Source organism: Parasteatoda tepidariorum, chromosome 1 (genome assembly GCF_982258835.1).
Source record: "Parasteatoda tepidariorum strain Cologne lab strain chromosome 1, Ptep-v5.0, whole genome shotgun sequence".
Taxonomy (NCBI): domain Eukaryota; kingdom Metazoa; phylum Arthropoda; class Arachnida; order Araneae; family Theridiidae; genus Parasteatoda; species Parasteatoda tepidariorum.
This window is the reverse complement of record NC_141755.1, coordinates 132312504-132329684: the sequence shown is the minus strand read 5'-3', so window position 1 is coordinate 132329684 and position 17181 is coordinate 132312504.

Below are 17181 nucleotides of genomic sequence, written 5' to 3'. Positions count from 1 at the left end.
TGGGGAAAAAACAATCAGATTTTCGACTTCAGGAGAGAATTTCCCATAAATTGGGATTGAAATATAAAAAATTCAAAATAAAAAAATATTTTTAAAAACCACGTTTTTGTAGTGGAGAATAATAATTAAAAAAAAAATTGAAAAGCAAAAAACGTGGGCGCATAACAGAAATGTTATATTAGTGTGTGTATGTGTGCTCCTGAGAATATGTGTATGTATATCTGTAATTGTAATTGTATCTGAATGTGGATGTGGAATATGTGTGTGTATATGCATATGTATGTGGATGTATATGTGGCTGTGCATGTATATAAGTAAGAAAATGTGTATATGTATGTTTATATGTACTGTTATGTATTTCATGCTCCCACGTTTTTCGTTTTTCAATTTTTTTTAAAATTATTACTATCCACTACAAAAACGTGGTTTTTAAAAATATTATTTTTTACTTTGAATTGTTTTGTTTTAAATTATAATTTTTTTAATTTTTAATTTTTCCTTTTTAAAAATTATTACTTTTTAATTATTATTCTTCACTACAAAAAACGTGGTTTTTAAAAGTATATATTTTTATTTAGATTATTTTTCTTAGTTAAGACCACTACTAAAATAGTAGAACTTTCATTTTAAATTAGGGATGCAAAAATACAATTAGGGATACAATACCTTTACGACTTTCATTAGTTTTATGCTGATGACAACCAAAACAATCTGGAAATGAATGAGGAAAAGCTGGATCCTACCACGTGATTTTTCAGCCAATAAAAATCTCCAACAATAAAAATCTTTTCACCTGACCTGTAACACTAATTTGGAATAATGAAATCGACAACAAAAGACAATCTCGAAAATATTTTTTTTTTTAAATGTTAATTTTATTTTACTTTGAATGTCTTTTTTTTCTTCATTTTCATGCATTGTCATCCAATTCTGAACTATGTGCCAAATTTGAAGTTTGTAGCTAGTCGGGAAGTTAGTTTAAAATCGATTACAAAATTCCACCCGGACAGACATGCACGAAGGCAAGTTAATATAAACGTGGTAAAAAAAGTAAGAGATACTGTAATTGTCCATTGTTTAACATCCTTAAATTTTTTTTTTCAAAACAGCAGTCAGCGAAATAATAATAATAATAATGAAATAAAATTAAATTGTACTGCACTGATTTTTTCAAAAATTGTGACGAATTATATATTGTTATTTTTCCAATCTAAGAGACATACCCATTATCTTATGCAAATCTTATTTTAATATCGTGTTAGGGCGTTAGCAAGTGAATTATTCCAAGAAACGGAAGCAGAAATATTAAAAATTTATTAACTGCAAAAAAGAGCCCAGAGAAAGACAATGTATGAAGCAAATATTTAGCTCTTTGAAAAATAGGTACCCATTTTCAATACTTATCAAACGTGAATGAAGAAAAATAAATGCTTTGAACCAAAAATATATAGTTGCCAATGGAAAATGAAAAATCAAAGTGAAAAACAAAAATTATTAAAACCATCTTATTTGGAAGTGAATCAAAGAATGAAAACCTTGCAAATAGCATCGTTACATCGGACAAACCCGACTTACCTTAATATTTAGACTAAACTGATTTATCTACCATATTCCTTATCAATAATGCAATAATTAATATATTACCTCTACTACATTTTCACCCCACATTCCACATTCTCAAGTATATTATGGGTCTTGATCATTATGTTTAAACAGAATCTTATGGTTGTAAAAGCAAACATCTGTATATTAGTATTAACAGGGTTCATGTGGTCCTTAAAACATTAAAGAGACTGTGGCATCAATAGTTGTTATGATGAAGTTACCTTTAACTATTAAATTACAATATCAAAACTTAAGATTTTGTTATCAGATATTTGGAGTTATTGAAATTGACCATTGAATCATGCGCTGAAAGTAAACCTATAGAAATGAATTCATCTTTGTAGTTTTGCTGTCCCCATTTCGGATTTTTAAGAACCTTAAGAGCTCTGTTTAAAAGGAGACTATCGTACCAGATGCATGCATGCATTGATTGTGAGAATCATAAAGTAAGTTTGTAATAAAAGGATTTAAGCAACGAAATTCTGATATCGATATTTAATGATGAATGTACCTGATCGCAGTTGAAGGACATTTTAAGAATTTTGCATTTTACGAATTTGGGAAAATGTGTTCAGAATGCATAGAAGAATCAGAATGATATAAGCAAATTATCTTTATCTAAAGAAAACCATGTACTTCTTATATTAGGTAGAATATAGCAATTTTTTAAATAATGAATCATACAATATTCCTAAACATACACATTTCAATGTTTTTAAAATGCCTGTTAACATTCACTAAGTTTTTTAAATTATAGAAGAAAGAAATATCATGAATTACATAAAACTTTGCGGATGTGTATTAATAGTTATAATCTCTTCCAGATTCCATCTCTTCGAAATTCATTTCTTAAAAGAATTAAACTGATCTTTAGAATTTTGGTTTTAGAATAAAATTATCACACTTAAAAAAGTTAAAAACAACGTAAAATATCATGAATAATGTCATATGAAAAGTTCTTTGTTCAAATTCTGAAATCTTGGAAAATCATAAATAATTTATTAATCCATTAGAATTCTATTCTCAAAGGAGATAAAAAGGAAAACAGATTTTGGGTTTTGGTCAGATATCAGTCAAAAAAAAATATTTGTCACCTAGAAATTTCGAGATTTTTTTTTGAACTATTAAAAGATATTTCCCGAGCTAACTGAAAATGATGAATGAAAAAGATCCAATTATTTATTTATTTTTTATCGTGTCAGCTTAGTTGCTTAGCAACGGAGAAACACTAGGTATTTTTCTCTTGTCGATCACATAGTTCGTTTAAGTTATCTTAAATTTCTAATCCTGCTACGGTGATATTATTTGGCTATTTTGGGGGGACAACGCCAAATATATATAGCTTCATCAGCATCCAAATTTATGATTTTTTCTACCCCTTATATATTGAGGGTCAGGAATCCAAATATGTAAATAATTTATATGTTTATTCTGAGAAAATACGTTTTCGTGTCTGACTTCGTAATTTAATAGTTAGTACTAATTAATTAGTATATTGGTCACCCCCTTGAAACATTAAAATTGATACTTAGTACGTGAAAATCGCTTCATTAGATCGAAAGCCATTCCGGGTGATATTTTTTGCACATTGTACACATAACATCAAACCAACGAAACGAAAATTTTAAAGCCTTTTTCTTATAAAAAAAAAGAAAAAATTATGAAAGAATTTATAATAGAAATAAAACTTAAAAAGTTATTTTTGTAAAACACAACTTTTTTATAGGGTGTTTTCTTTGAAAAATTGTATCTTAATTATAAACGTTAATATATCATAACATCTCTAATTGGAACTGAAATTGTGACTGTTAATAAATAATACATTTAGTTTTATTTTATTTAAATGTTGGTTCTTGTTTTATTTATTAAAATGTAGAGCTTTCAAATCCAGAGGGGAGAGTGAAATAATTGCACTATTGAATCGATTAGTTTTTGTATGTTGTTAAACACATTTGTTTAATTTGGTTTATATGTAATTGTTTTCTTATTTATTTGATGGATTTTTTAAACATATATTTAAAGAAAATTAAGCTATTTCTAGCAAGTTTGAAAATTTTTTACAGAATTGTATATAAGGGCCCAAATTATAATTCATTTTATGGCAAACATTTTTTTTACTTATAATCTTTCTTGTTTTATTTAAAAGTGGTCTCAGTAGTGTTTTTAAAAATATTTATTTATTTATATATTTTTGCAGATGATTAAACATTTTTAAGATTATATATACACTTTTTAATGCAATTAGTTTGTAATACGACTTGAAAATTTGTAATAGTTTGTATATTATTACCCTTTAGACATTAATATGAAAAAAATGTAACCAAAAATCTACCTTTTATAATTTTTTTGAATAGTGCCAAAAACTATTGCGTGAATATTGTTAGAATATTGACATTATATAATATGAACAATATAACAGCATTTTTTTTCCAGTATTTGGATTTTTCATCTGTCGTAAGCATTTCTTCTACGAAGAAATAATAATATTTATGTCTAGTCTTTACACTCTAACGGAAAACACTATCAGATTTGCAATTCCCTGCAGATATGCAAACAGAGTTATCCATTACGTTCACGTATATTAAATTACGCTTTGTCAAAGCAGAACAAAAAGTAATCATGAATCATATACTAAAAGGAAAATATTAAGTCTTAGCATTTTAATTGAAAAAGTATTAGTATTGCTCGCATTATTTATTAATATAGTTCATTTTTACCGCAACAAAAAGCTTAACTGCATTTATTTTTTACCTCCAGCTGCACACATCCATATTATTATTAAAAGTTCTGAAGTTTTACGTAAAAAGGATTGTTTAAAGTTTAAAAAAAAGTGATCCTTTGTAATAAAGTGAAAATTGGTTAAAAGCAGCTTTTAAAATAGCAAAGAGTAAAATTTATTACAAAATATTAAAAAAAAGCTAAATTACAAAAGATGTCTGAACGTGTTTAAACCCACAGTGGATTGACTGACCATAAGACACGTTTTCCAGTAGATCAGAAAAGTCAACCATCACGAGCTGGTGGGTGTCCTCTTTGATCAGCCTGAGAAGGGACCGAGGGTTTCCGGTATCGGTCCTCATTAGACTGCTCTACCATAAAGTGCTCGACTTCGGGCTCAGGTCCATCGGACTACCAAAGAGGGGAAACCATTTTCTCTGCAGAGGACTAAAAGGGCATCTCTTAATATTTTTTATTTTCAATCCTAACTTATTGGAAGTTCTCTCCTGAAACCGAATATCTATTGGCCTTTTCCTCAAACGCTTATTCTTTTTAATTATTAAGCATTTAAAATGCCCCAAAAAGGTCTCTGTAAGTGATTCAATCAAAAACGATCCCTGATTGATTATGACGTCACATGTGCAGATTTGCCGCTTCCATCCACTAAGGCAGGGATGGGCAAGCTTTTTTTGGTCGTGGGTCAAAAATCGAGTAAAAATAGTTTAGTGGGATAAGTAAGAACTTCTAAAATAAGCAAAATACGATGTACAAGTTTTAATATAGATATATAATGAGATGAATGAAATTGCGATTTCATGTCTTTTTATTGACGTTCGAAGTGAGATGTGCTTATTTCAAGGAACGAGGCTAAATACTTGTCTATTAGTCTACTTATAAAACGATTTTTTTCTAAGGGTCATAGTTGAAAACACTTGTTCACATATATAAGCAAACATAGCACTGGTTTTCTGGGCATGAGGTCAAACTGACCTTTGGTAATGATTTGTAAAACTCAAACTTTAGCATATTTAAGAACGATGATTGTTAGATTGCAACTCAATTAAATCTAGCTGCAAATACGACATTCACAATAACGTTGAAAGGCGTGGTAAAAATATCTAATTCTGTTTGAATGGCTATGTTTCAATAAGTCAAAAAAGCTCTAGCCATTTTATGAATTTAATAATTTCAACATTATTTACAATGACATATGTGTGCAGTGTTTTCATACCCAATAAATGTTAGAACTCGGGCAAGCAGAAAAATCCACTAACAATGCGCAGTCTGCCACATGTGAAGTGCAATTTACTTATACAGTCAAACCCCGCTATAGTGAACCTTCAAGGGACCGAAATTTTGGTTCACTATAACCGGGAGTTCACTATATCCGTTACTCAAACAATTTAACTAATGGTTCCCTTTTTATTATACATTATTCAAATGAATGACTGAAAAATGTTATGTAATAGCAAAAAATGTGTTATTTTTCATTACTCTTCGTCTTGCAAGCAACAAAAATTTTTTAATTTTTAGCTGATCAGCAATCCTCAACATCAGATATGGAAAGACTTCCCGACTATCAGATAATTTTTCCTGAATTTCTATTATTCCGCTTTTTAAACCTGTGTCTTTTTAAACCTGCCATTCGAGCATATAAAAGTAGTCTCATAAAATCGCTTAGCAAAATCATCGACATTTGTCCAGATACTTCGATTGGTGAACCACTTCAGTAATGCTTCTTCAACATCCTTGTGATCTGCTTTTTTTAACTTTTTTTCTGCCATCTAAATTTTTCTCATGAGCAGAAATTATTAATTGCCTATTTTTCCATATGTTACATATGTACAATTTGGATAGTTTATATTCCCTGCAAATATCAACTTGATTGCTTCCATTTTCAATTTTTCTGATCATGCCCATTTTATGATCAAGGGAGAACGTTTTACGTTTACTGGTCGCCATAGTTAAATTTGAGACACTTGTTTGCAGGATTTTTTTAACTGAACTGAGAGCAAAAAGGAGTTGAAATGAGGGCCTTATCAACACATATTAGTGTCCCACCCTATGACCAATAATGAACAATTACTCATTCCCTCTGACAGAAAATGCATATTGATACCTTAAAGGTGCATCATCTGCCTGAGTTGGAAACATCTGCTTGATTTGCTTAGGGATGGGAAAGTGAGATAAAAGAAGAAAACAAGAAAAATGCTTATCGCCAAATTCCCCTCTATAAATCATTTTAAATATCAGTATATGTATTTATTTTGAAGTAGAAATTTCAAAATTATTACAAAAAAAAAATTAAGAAAAAAATCAGTTGAAGATAGAAAAAAGTTCATTATATCCAACTTTCTTACTTTTTTGGTTCACTATATCCACAAGAAATAACATTACTCGTGTATAGCAAGGCACGGGACCGAACATTTCGTTCACTATAGCGGGGTTAGACTGTATTAGATTCCAGATGTCTGTTCCTCGAGAAAGACAGACTCTCGTGGGAGCCAATCTACGCTATTCTATAAAAAAAACTTCTGGTTTCAACATTTTACCAATTGAAGCTGTCTGTGCTAACTATTTCTATCAATTGTAGAACATATGTTTTGTAGAAAAAAAATAGAGGAAGTTAAAAGGTCATCAAAACTTTGTTAAAAAAGAAAGAAAAAAAAATTTAAACTGAGTTGGCAAGAAAATGGATGTATAATGTATATTTTTTATATTCGCCACGGATCGGAGAGTTAGAATTCTATCCCCGGGCTGGATAAAACCTTCCCGCGGGCCATAGTTTGTCCATCCCTGCGCTAAGGCTATTTCAATGCTCTTTTTAATTTTGATATCATTTATATTGTATCTCTGTATATTATTAGTGAAAAATTTTTTGAATTAAATTTGTGGTATTGAGAGTGTGTACAAAATGGAAGAAAGACTTTTAAAACTGTTTATTTATCACTAAAATATCTGATAAAATGATTATTCAGCTTTTCACAGCGAATCAACATTTCTTTTCAGATGAAATCAGTGTTTTTTTTATGCCTGTTTAGGCAGTGGGGGTGCGATTGTTCCTGTTTTTCAGTGACGCCGTCGATGGCCAGGAATTCGACTTCTGCCACGCCATTCACACAACCACACCCCGTTTATAGGGCGGGTCACATTCACACACAAAGGAGAAAGGACATAGAACACAGAGAGAGAGAGAGAGAGAGAGAGAGAAAGAAACATCCATGCCTTACTCGGGATTCGAACCCAGGACCTTTCTAATACAGGGACAGTTCCCTGCCCCCTACATAGGCCGGTCGGCTCATCAGCAATAATTGTCGTTGTTGTTGGTATGCCCGTTATAGGCAGAGGGGGTGCGATTGTTCTTGTTTTCCAGTGGCACCATCTATGGCCAAGAATTCGACTTCTGCCACACCATTCGTCACACCCGTTTATAGGGCGGACCCACTCACACATCCATTCATTCTTCCACAGATCGTAATTTTGACCTGAATCAGAGAACGGTCGATCTCCAATCCAGTACCCCCAGAGGTATTGATTTGTTATGGGAACATGGAGGACTTGTGCGACTCGACAGATTTAATGTGCATCAGTTACTTTACTACACGGGGATTCTTCGGCCGGCGGGGTTCGAACCCACGAACTCTCGGACATGGGCCCAGCGCCCTACCGACCAGGCTATCCCGGCCGAAATCAGTGGCTTAAAGTTCATAGAAAATATTATTTTATTCCACTTATTTTTGATTTTAAATAATGCTCCATTACAGCTCAATTACTTAATTAAAAATTAGTAGCAGAGTGGCTTGAAATAGTATACATTTAGATAAAGGGTGGATCATTTTATTATTCGGTATTGCATTAAAACAAATCAGTGTTTTCATAAATCTAGCCCATTGAAAAGTATCTACCCAACATCTTTTTTTACTAGAGTTGAAACTCTTGTTTTTAATATGTCTTACATATTTAAATACAGATTAATGCTCATATCTATTCTCAATATTATTCTTTGAGTAAGTAGGAATTTCGCTATAGATCGAAATTATTTTTATTTTTAAATTTATAAATTTTAATTTCTTTTTATAGAATATTGTATTTGCATAGTATGGTTATTGTTAATTTTTCTCTTTAAATAAACACGTGAAATAAATACGTATCTCTAAAATAGTAAAATTAATTCATTATATATTTTTATTCTGAATGCATTAAGATTTTAAAAAATATTGACTGCAATTGTGCATTGTGATGGAAAGTTTTCGAATCATCCCCGGGGAGACCGTCGCCAATAGCTCATTGTGCAATAGTGCGATGTAAGTAAAGCACTAATATACAACTAAACGTATTTGTAAATCTAAATATCATGTTTGTGTCAAATCCAAAGTATACAACTCAATCGTGTTTCTATTTTTTCTGAAAATTAGCATCCAAACACGGAAAAATTGTTTTTAAACAATAATTCCTTGGAATCTTCTTTCCAAAGAACAAAATTGCATTATAGAACCTAAAATAACCCGTCTTCAGTGTTCGAGAAATTTGTAAAACCTATTGCGTGTATTTGCGGAGCATTTGCACAAACTAAGTGAGCGCTTCAAATCCAGTCCAGTCCCGCAGTGAACTGAAGGTTAAGACACGGTTGCCAGCAGAACACCGAAGTCAAGCATCACTGGCTACGGTCAGTGTGCGGGTGGGTGACCACTTGGATCAATCTGCGTAGGGACCGAGGGTGTGCGGTTTGGGGCCTCGTTAAACTGTGCTACCGTAAAGTGCTCGACTTCGCGTGCAGGTCGTCGGGCTACCGAAGCGGGGGTGCCATCCCCTCCGCAGAAGATCAAAATTGTGATGGCATGTCTTCGGATCATCCACCGGGATGTTTCCCAGACCGTCGCCAATAGCCCATTGTGCAGCTCTAGTGCGACGTAAATTAACAACAACAATATTTAGAATAATTAATATTTAAATATTTTAATTAATTTTGGAATAAAACTTCTACTTTTTACTACGATATTGCACACAGTAAGATCCTTTGTTTTACATACGTTTTTGGGACTTTCACTGCTCTTTTAACAGACAATAGTCTGCCCAACCAATTCATCGTAAAGTTTACCGTTTCCTTACTTGTACGGGTATGAACTTTCTCTTTACGTATATATCGTTTCGGCTGCTACCAGAAAACAACTGGAATGTTTACAAAACCGTATAAATGAAATTAAATTGGAGTTGATTTATGTTTGGATTTTCATCAGCTGTGTTTTGTCAAGTGAGCCATCTTTCGTGAGAGATGGGATCTACTACTAGACTTTTTTGTGCTAAGCAGCTTTTTGGTGTCTATGTCTGAATCAGAGTTTCGTATTCCAATAGTCCGGAATCTCCAACTGATGAGCACTGAAAGCTCCTCGTGTAGAATGGAATAAACTTTTGTGCTTTCAAAATTCTAACAATCGTTCAAAGTTAGAATTTCAGTTCAATTCGAATTGAAATTCGAACTGCGGTTCAGCTGGTCATGAATGAGATTGAAAAATTAACCCTCTCAGTTTAAGTATATGCATAGTGACAAGGAATTAAGTGGCACCACACACTGATTGTTATAAGATTATTGTGCATCCGATGAGGGAAAATAAAATTATGAATTCGTAATACTTATTATATGGCTTAGCTCCCAGCTTTCGACGAACGTGCTCTCTATTGCCATTGGCTGTAGGCCAAGTTGCCGCAGATAAAATTCTGGGAGTTTGATCATATTATGTGAAAATAGTGAATGAGCGATTTTTCTCACAGTTAACAGTTTGAATGCCATCTTTTTCTTATTATATTATTATTATTTTGATTAAATATTAAAAAAACCCACTTAAGTAATTTATTGTTTAAACATTTTAACAAGAAATATTTAACAAGGCTTGGTAAAAACTGTGGTTTACAATCCCACATTCCATTGTAATTTTCATCCCTTTGATGTCTTTCATCCCCTCTTGGAATTTGTCGGCCGAATTTTGAAACACTTTTTCGACTAACCGTTATATCAATTTTATATCTCTAATGAAAAAATAATGCCAATCGAATTTCTGAGTGTAATTTTTTAATCAAAACTTTGAATCATAATCTAACACCCTTCTTTCATGTGCAACAAGTTTTATTGAAATACGTTTCAAAACAACTTGAATAAATAAACCACATTTTGTATTTCTCAATTCGTCAATAGAGAATGCGTGGAACTAATTGGCGACATTATAGAGCAGAATAACTGAAATATTGAAAAAGGTATCTAAATGGTAAACCTCAATTTTCAGAACTGTTAAAATACTTAAACGGAATATAAAGTTTAACCTGATAGCTTAAGTCAAAGCGTGATGCGAGGCCGTTTCGTTCAATTAGCATGTCAGATTTAAATAATTGTGCTACAGGCTAAAGTAATTAAATTACGTATTGACTAATACTTTGCACTGAATCTAATTAGAGTTCAAAACAAGTAAATATATCCATTTTTAACTGAAATGGTTATGAGAATTTGAAAGTTAAGAGGTGAAGTTCGAAGTTCAACTTAATTAAGTGCAAATTACCGTATAAATTTGCATTTCATGGTTCTATCAAAGAATACCCTCACTTTTTCTGATATTTATTTTATTTAATTTTTATTAGATACATTTTTAAAATAGTTATGCAAAACTTTTACCTGCACATTGAATTCTTTATTTTTCTTTTAACTTTTTAAAAACATAAAATCTGGATATGCATTAGAACCTTTCCAAAAACAGAAATATAGAAGCAACAAAATGCATAAATAAATATTTTATTTTCACCTTGCGAACTGCTTCTCCTATTCTCTTTTTTTGTATTTAAAATTTCTTATTTTTTCAAAGTCCTGTGAGGTTTAATCCAAATCTTTGTGCCTGCGGACAAAAAGAAAAATCTATGAGATTTAAATCTGTTGAAAAAAGCTGTCATTCTTGTATTGTAAGGAAATTAGAATTATGTCTCATGAAATAATCTTGAGATACTTTTGCGCATCTTTGGTTTCCAAAAATCTTTTATGACTGTGGAAGTTTAATTTCTCCCAAAAAATGTTTGAGAAAGAAGACATTTTGTTTCGAAATTTCTCGGATTTTACTATATTATTACTCCTAAAATATGATGGCTAAAAATTGTATGTTTTCTGAAAATGCCCATAATTTTATGACTCCTAAATAAGCTATAGGCAGTTAAACAATTATATCTTTACACAAATGATTTCCCAGTAAATTATAAAAGTTCATCGAATAATCCTTAGAGCATGGTGAGAAATTGTTTCCCTGAATGGTTAGTTTTTATTTATCCAATTGTCATAATTGTTTACTCCCAAAATAATTTATCATACTTAAAGAAACATAACATAATTACTTCTGATTTTTTTGGACACTAAAAATATGAACGTGAAATGTTTATAATGTATATTAGTAACTTGAAATTTGTGTTAATTGTTTTTAATCTATTACTTGTATTATTTACAAGTTAGGATATTAATAAAAAAAATTCTTCCCGCTTTTCCACTGACAGAAATAACATTTTACATTGGAAATCATTTGATAGAAAGGAATTCCGTTTGCCGAAATATCGACGCATCTTTTGAAGTAACTTGAAGAAGCAATCGTCAGTATAACGTGGGTATCAAAGAGAGTTACTTTTAGCACAGTCAGAACGATAAAATCTAATAGTAGCATCAATCTTTATATTTAATCTAAGATAAACAAAAACTAGACAAAATTACATGAATATGATAAAAGGTCTGGATGTTTGGTAGTAAATTTAGAAAAACTTGGAAATTTAAAATCAAAATGTCAATAATTTAAACAGTACTAGTATAATTTGAGACAACTTAAAAATGCTCAGTTTTATTATCTCTATTTTCTTTAGTAAACGCTTGTTAGTTTTTGTTCTCATCGGCTAGTTGCTTTTATTTCGATGTAATCTATAAGCTTACATCGACTTACCATCGAAACTGTAAAAACTGTGCTTTATAAATATAAAATGTTTGAACTGAGTTCAACTTAAGGCTCCTCTATAGTCGGAGCTGAACTGTCCACCATTATTTAGCAAGCAAATGCCAGTTACGTAGTGTTAACTTTAGTGTTACATACCATTTAGATACTTAAAATAATTGCGCAGTGATGAATCGGGCAAACAGATTTTTAATTTTAAAAAAAGCTTTCGAATGTAAATATTTCCATTCGATCTCAAAAGAAAGAAGAAATGGGTAATAAACTGAAGAAGATATAACTGGAAGCCTGGAAATGGAGCTCGCCTATGTGAGGTAAATACTCATTTATTTATAATTTATAGAATTTATTTACTTATATATGTAGAATATAAATGACCTTAAGCTGTTAGAATTTATTTCTGAATGCTTGCTTTTGTCTGTTTTTATTCTTTAAATAAATAAGCGAATAACTTTTTGGGGTTACTTGAATTGTTCAGTTCTAACTACATATCAAAAATAAGAATTTCATTAAAAATTGCATTTATGAGGTCAATATTTATTTAAAATACTATATCCTTTAAACAACATTTAATCATTTATTTTACAATTTTGAGTGTTTGTGTGGTATACAATCAAATAAATAAAGGCAAGAGATTAGCTGAATAAGTATTTGTCAAAATTATTTCAGAATCACCAAGTTTTGTATTCACTTTGAAGTATTTCCTTTTGCTTTGTTAAAAATTTTTACCTTTTTCTAATTGTATTTCATTTTGATTCACTAATATATCATACAGCTAGCTCTTCAATCCTAGCTTATTTTTGTTTAGTTACTTATGATAATATATTGCTTAAAGTTAAAACGGTTTCTTTACATTTACAATCAGAAATCTACTTAATATGCAATCTTTCATTTGAATTCATTTCAAATTGAAATAAATTATTTAAATATCATTTAAACGAAGTTAATACAAAAGAATCTTTCATCTTAGTAATTTAATATAGAAACATAAGAGTGTATATATATATATATATATATATATATATATATATATATATATATATATAATATGTGTGTGTGTGTGTGCACAGTCTCTCTTTGACTATCTTACAAATGCATCTGAAATTCTGCTGTTAAACATTTAAATGAATTTTCTGAATAACCTAGCATTTTAATCTATTTGAATCTAACTCAATTCGAGAGAGAATATTCTTAACTATATTTAATGATTTTTTTTTTAATTGGAACTATATTTAATGCATTTTTTTTTAATTGGAACGTTTTAGGGAATGTGACTCTAAGTCACTTTTTCTAAATCTAAGAATAACTTTATATGTACCTGAGCCTAAAGTTAAAGAGCGTCTTTAACTACCTACAATATCCGATTATGTATTTTTAAGTACTTGCAGTTAAGAATCTGATCTGAGGCCGAGTTAGACATCATATTGTGAAACGCAACAGATAGAAAAATAAATATGAATGATTCTCTCTTCTTACAGCTACCGGTTTTTTTTTTTTTGCATGATTGGAAAAGTAAGACCGAAATTTTTTTTTTTTCATTTTTGAATTTTACTAATTTAGAAAAAAAATTATACACAAAATACAAAGCTACGTAATTGGAGATTAAAACACGTTCAAGATGTTTATTTCTCTCACGGGATACCAAAAACGCCGCCATTTCTCTAAAATTAGTCCTCTGCATTAATTCCTTTTGCTAGGTTGCCTTAAATAATAAGTAGTGTTAAAAATTTTCGTTATACGTTAAGTATTTGATTAGATTTATTTTGTTACGTTGTCTTAAGTAATTTAAGTAGTGTTAAATAATTCGTTGTTCGTCTTTTCTCGTCTGACGAATAAACCGTTGACTAGTCGATAACAAACAGAGAAGACGAGTCGACTGCTGAGTCCGAGATATGTTTTGCCTGCCATTAAGAAAAAGGTTTTCACTCCACCAGAGAATTTTCGGCATTTCAGGTGACCGCTATCGATAGGCTAATTGCACCTTAAGTATTTATTTAGAATAAATTTGTAATTTTATAGAAATAAAGCTCAAATACAGGAATTTATAAACGTTACTGAATTCCTCTGTGGAACTATGACTGAATCATGTAATTTTTGCCATCCAGGATATGACGATTTACAAAATCCAAAAACAAACTTTTGCAAAGATTGTACTGGATTTGACAAAATCTATATTTAGTCATGGTCAGCTATACGCTTGACTTTCCAGAAAGAGGCCACTTGAGGCTGTGACCATTGTGCCACCCTCTTCAGAAATGAAGAAAAAAAAATCCTTCAAGAAGGAGATATTATAATAGTAGAATATTTGGGAGTGTATTTATTGGTTTTTTTTCACATATATTTTTGTTCTCCCCTTTTTACCTACCCATTTTTCAAAATTGAAATTTAAGTTTTATCTACAGCTTTTACACATATACTTTATGTTTTCACTTTAGAATATTTGAACCCAGTTGTGATGTGTATTCGGCTTGGTTACTTGGTTTATATATTGTACAAGATAATTTTGAAAGATGACCAAGTTGGTCACAAAAGGCGGTTTGTTTTTATAAAAACAACCAAATTGAAACAAAGAAAGAAATCTGAATAAATGAAAGTACGGAAAATGAACATTCAATAATTTCGTCTCTCCAAACAAGAACATTCCTCAGTAACAAAATACTACTAAATGATAGTAGGAAAATAAAGAGATAAAGACATGCACAGTGGTTTAACCGATATGGGTTTAACAGATGAAAAAATTTATATGCTTAAACAATTCAGAATTTTATTTAATACCAAAAAAACATTAGTAATAACAAGAAAAAACCTATTTTATTTGTTTTCCAGAAGGAAAGTTGCTAATTAGTAGATCTGTTTAAAAATTATCAGCCTCCTTTAAAAGCTCTTTATAATTTGAAATATTTCTGTAAAATCTAGGAACTTGACTTTATTACCAACGTTGAAATTAAAATCAACGCACTTTTTAAACGGAAAATTAAAATCTTTTCTTTTGTCAAAAAGTTTAAAGGAAATTTGTTTATCATCAATAATTTTTAGAGTTAAATCTATAAAATTTGCCAAAAGATTTAAAATAGTAGTTTTGTTAAATTTTAACTCACTGGCATAAACTTGTTTGGCTTAAATATCATCCCTATATATTAGCTAAATTGTTTGGCTATATCAATATCAAAATTCATAGCCAAAAGATCATTAGCAAATAAAAGAAAGAAGAAATTTGTAGTTAGATTAAGATTATCAAATGACTTAGCAGATCTATATTCTTTTAGAAAGAGAAAATATTGCAACATTATTTCTAAAATTATTGTCGATAGGGATATTATTAATTTGTGGAAAAACATAGTAATATACAATCGTTGTAATATGAACGTGAAATTTCCAGAGAAATATTTTTAAAAATACACCAAGAAGAGCAGAATTCACGTGTTGATGGCATTTTTAAAAAATTGCGTTTTTCTATTCATTTGGCTATTCACTTTCTGATTCAATATTATAATTGAACTTTTTTGTTTTTTCTCTACACTTAACTTCTAAAATATTACTTTTATAAACAATATTCTACAGGCATTGGATTAACTGATTTCCCATTTGTTTTCCGTATGTCTTAGTTCATGAGCTGACGAATCTTCTAAATCTGAATCAGAAATTAGTGATCACAGAACCGGGGGGTATTAGCCTTTTCACCTTTTTTGAATGAAGGGACTTTCTACGATTACAATTTTTCAATCAAAATTCGTGCAACTAAATTTACAATGAAAAAAAAATTTTTTTGTGCGTCTGAATTCTAAAAAAAATGTCTCCATTTCAAGCAAGATTTAACATTTCCTATGTGGAAACTGCTATCAAATTATCCTTTATTCATCCTTTCTCAGAGGCAATATACGCTGGCCGATGCTGTCCCTATTGCTGACCGATGGGAAAATTCTTGGTTTCAAAAGTTTCGGCGGAAAAAAACAGCGGAGAGAAAAAAAGAGCGTTAAAACGGGTGGAAAAAGGACTCTCTTTAGAGATGAGTTCGATTTCGCTTTTGGAGGTCCGAACCCACCCGATCACGAAGAATTTCAATCCAAGTTCATTGTAGGTCGAGAAACATAGTATCACACAGAGTTCGAACATTTTGTGTTATCACCAACATGTAAAACAAAAGTAAAGAAAAAAAAACCGATGAAAACTCTAAGATGATTAAAACAGAAATTAAAAAAGGAAATCTTAAGCTAAATGAAAATAATTTCTCATTTGACGATTAGTTTTTGCCTCTCAAAGCAAAAGCACCGAACAGAAAAAACAGTTTTTATACCGCATAAAAAAAAAAATTATTTTTATATTCAATATAATCTTTTTTAGCATTTCGTTTGTTTATAAGTAGTAAAAAAATTTTTGAAAAATTTATCATGAGTTCGAGTCCACTTGATATTCCATAATCCTCTCTTCTCATCTCATAGAATAATAATTACGAAAGTGTTTATTTTGTTCTTGATTCAAGCTGTTTTTTTAGAGAAGCACCCCTGATTTCGATTACTTACTGAAGGTAAATAAATACCGTATGAAGTTTAATTTCCTCTATTCAATCTAAAAGTGCTCGACTTCGCAAGCAGATTGTAAGGCTAAAAAAGAGCAGAGGATCAAAGTTGGGATGACATGTCTTCGGATCAGCTCAACGTTGTTGAGAGATATTTGTAAAAAATCCTATTTAAAATTGAGTTTTATGACATAGCTCTCTTCCCCGGAGGGACAGAATTGCCACAGTGAGACATTACCAAAGCAGTTAAAACAGAAAAAATCAGTTAAAATTTTAAAATAGAACTTGAATTTGATGCCGAATAGAAGATTATATTATCCCTTTAAAAGATTGAGAAAGTATTGTAGTTGTATTACAAAAATTAGAAATTTTGAGAAACAA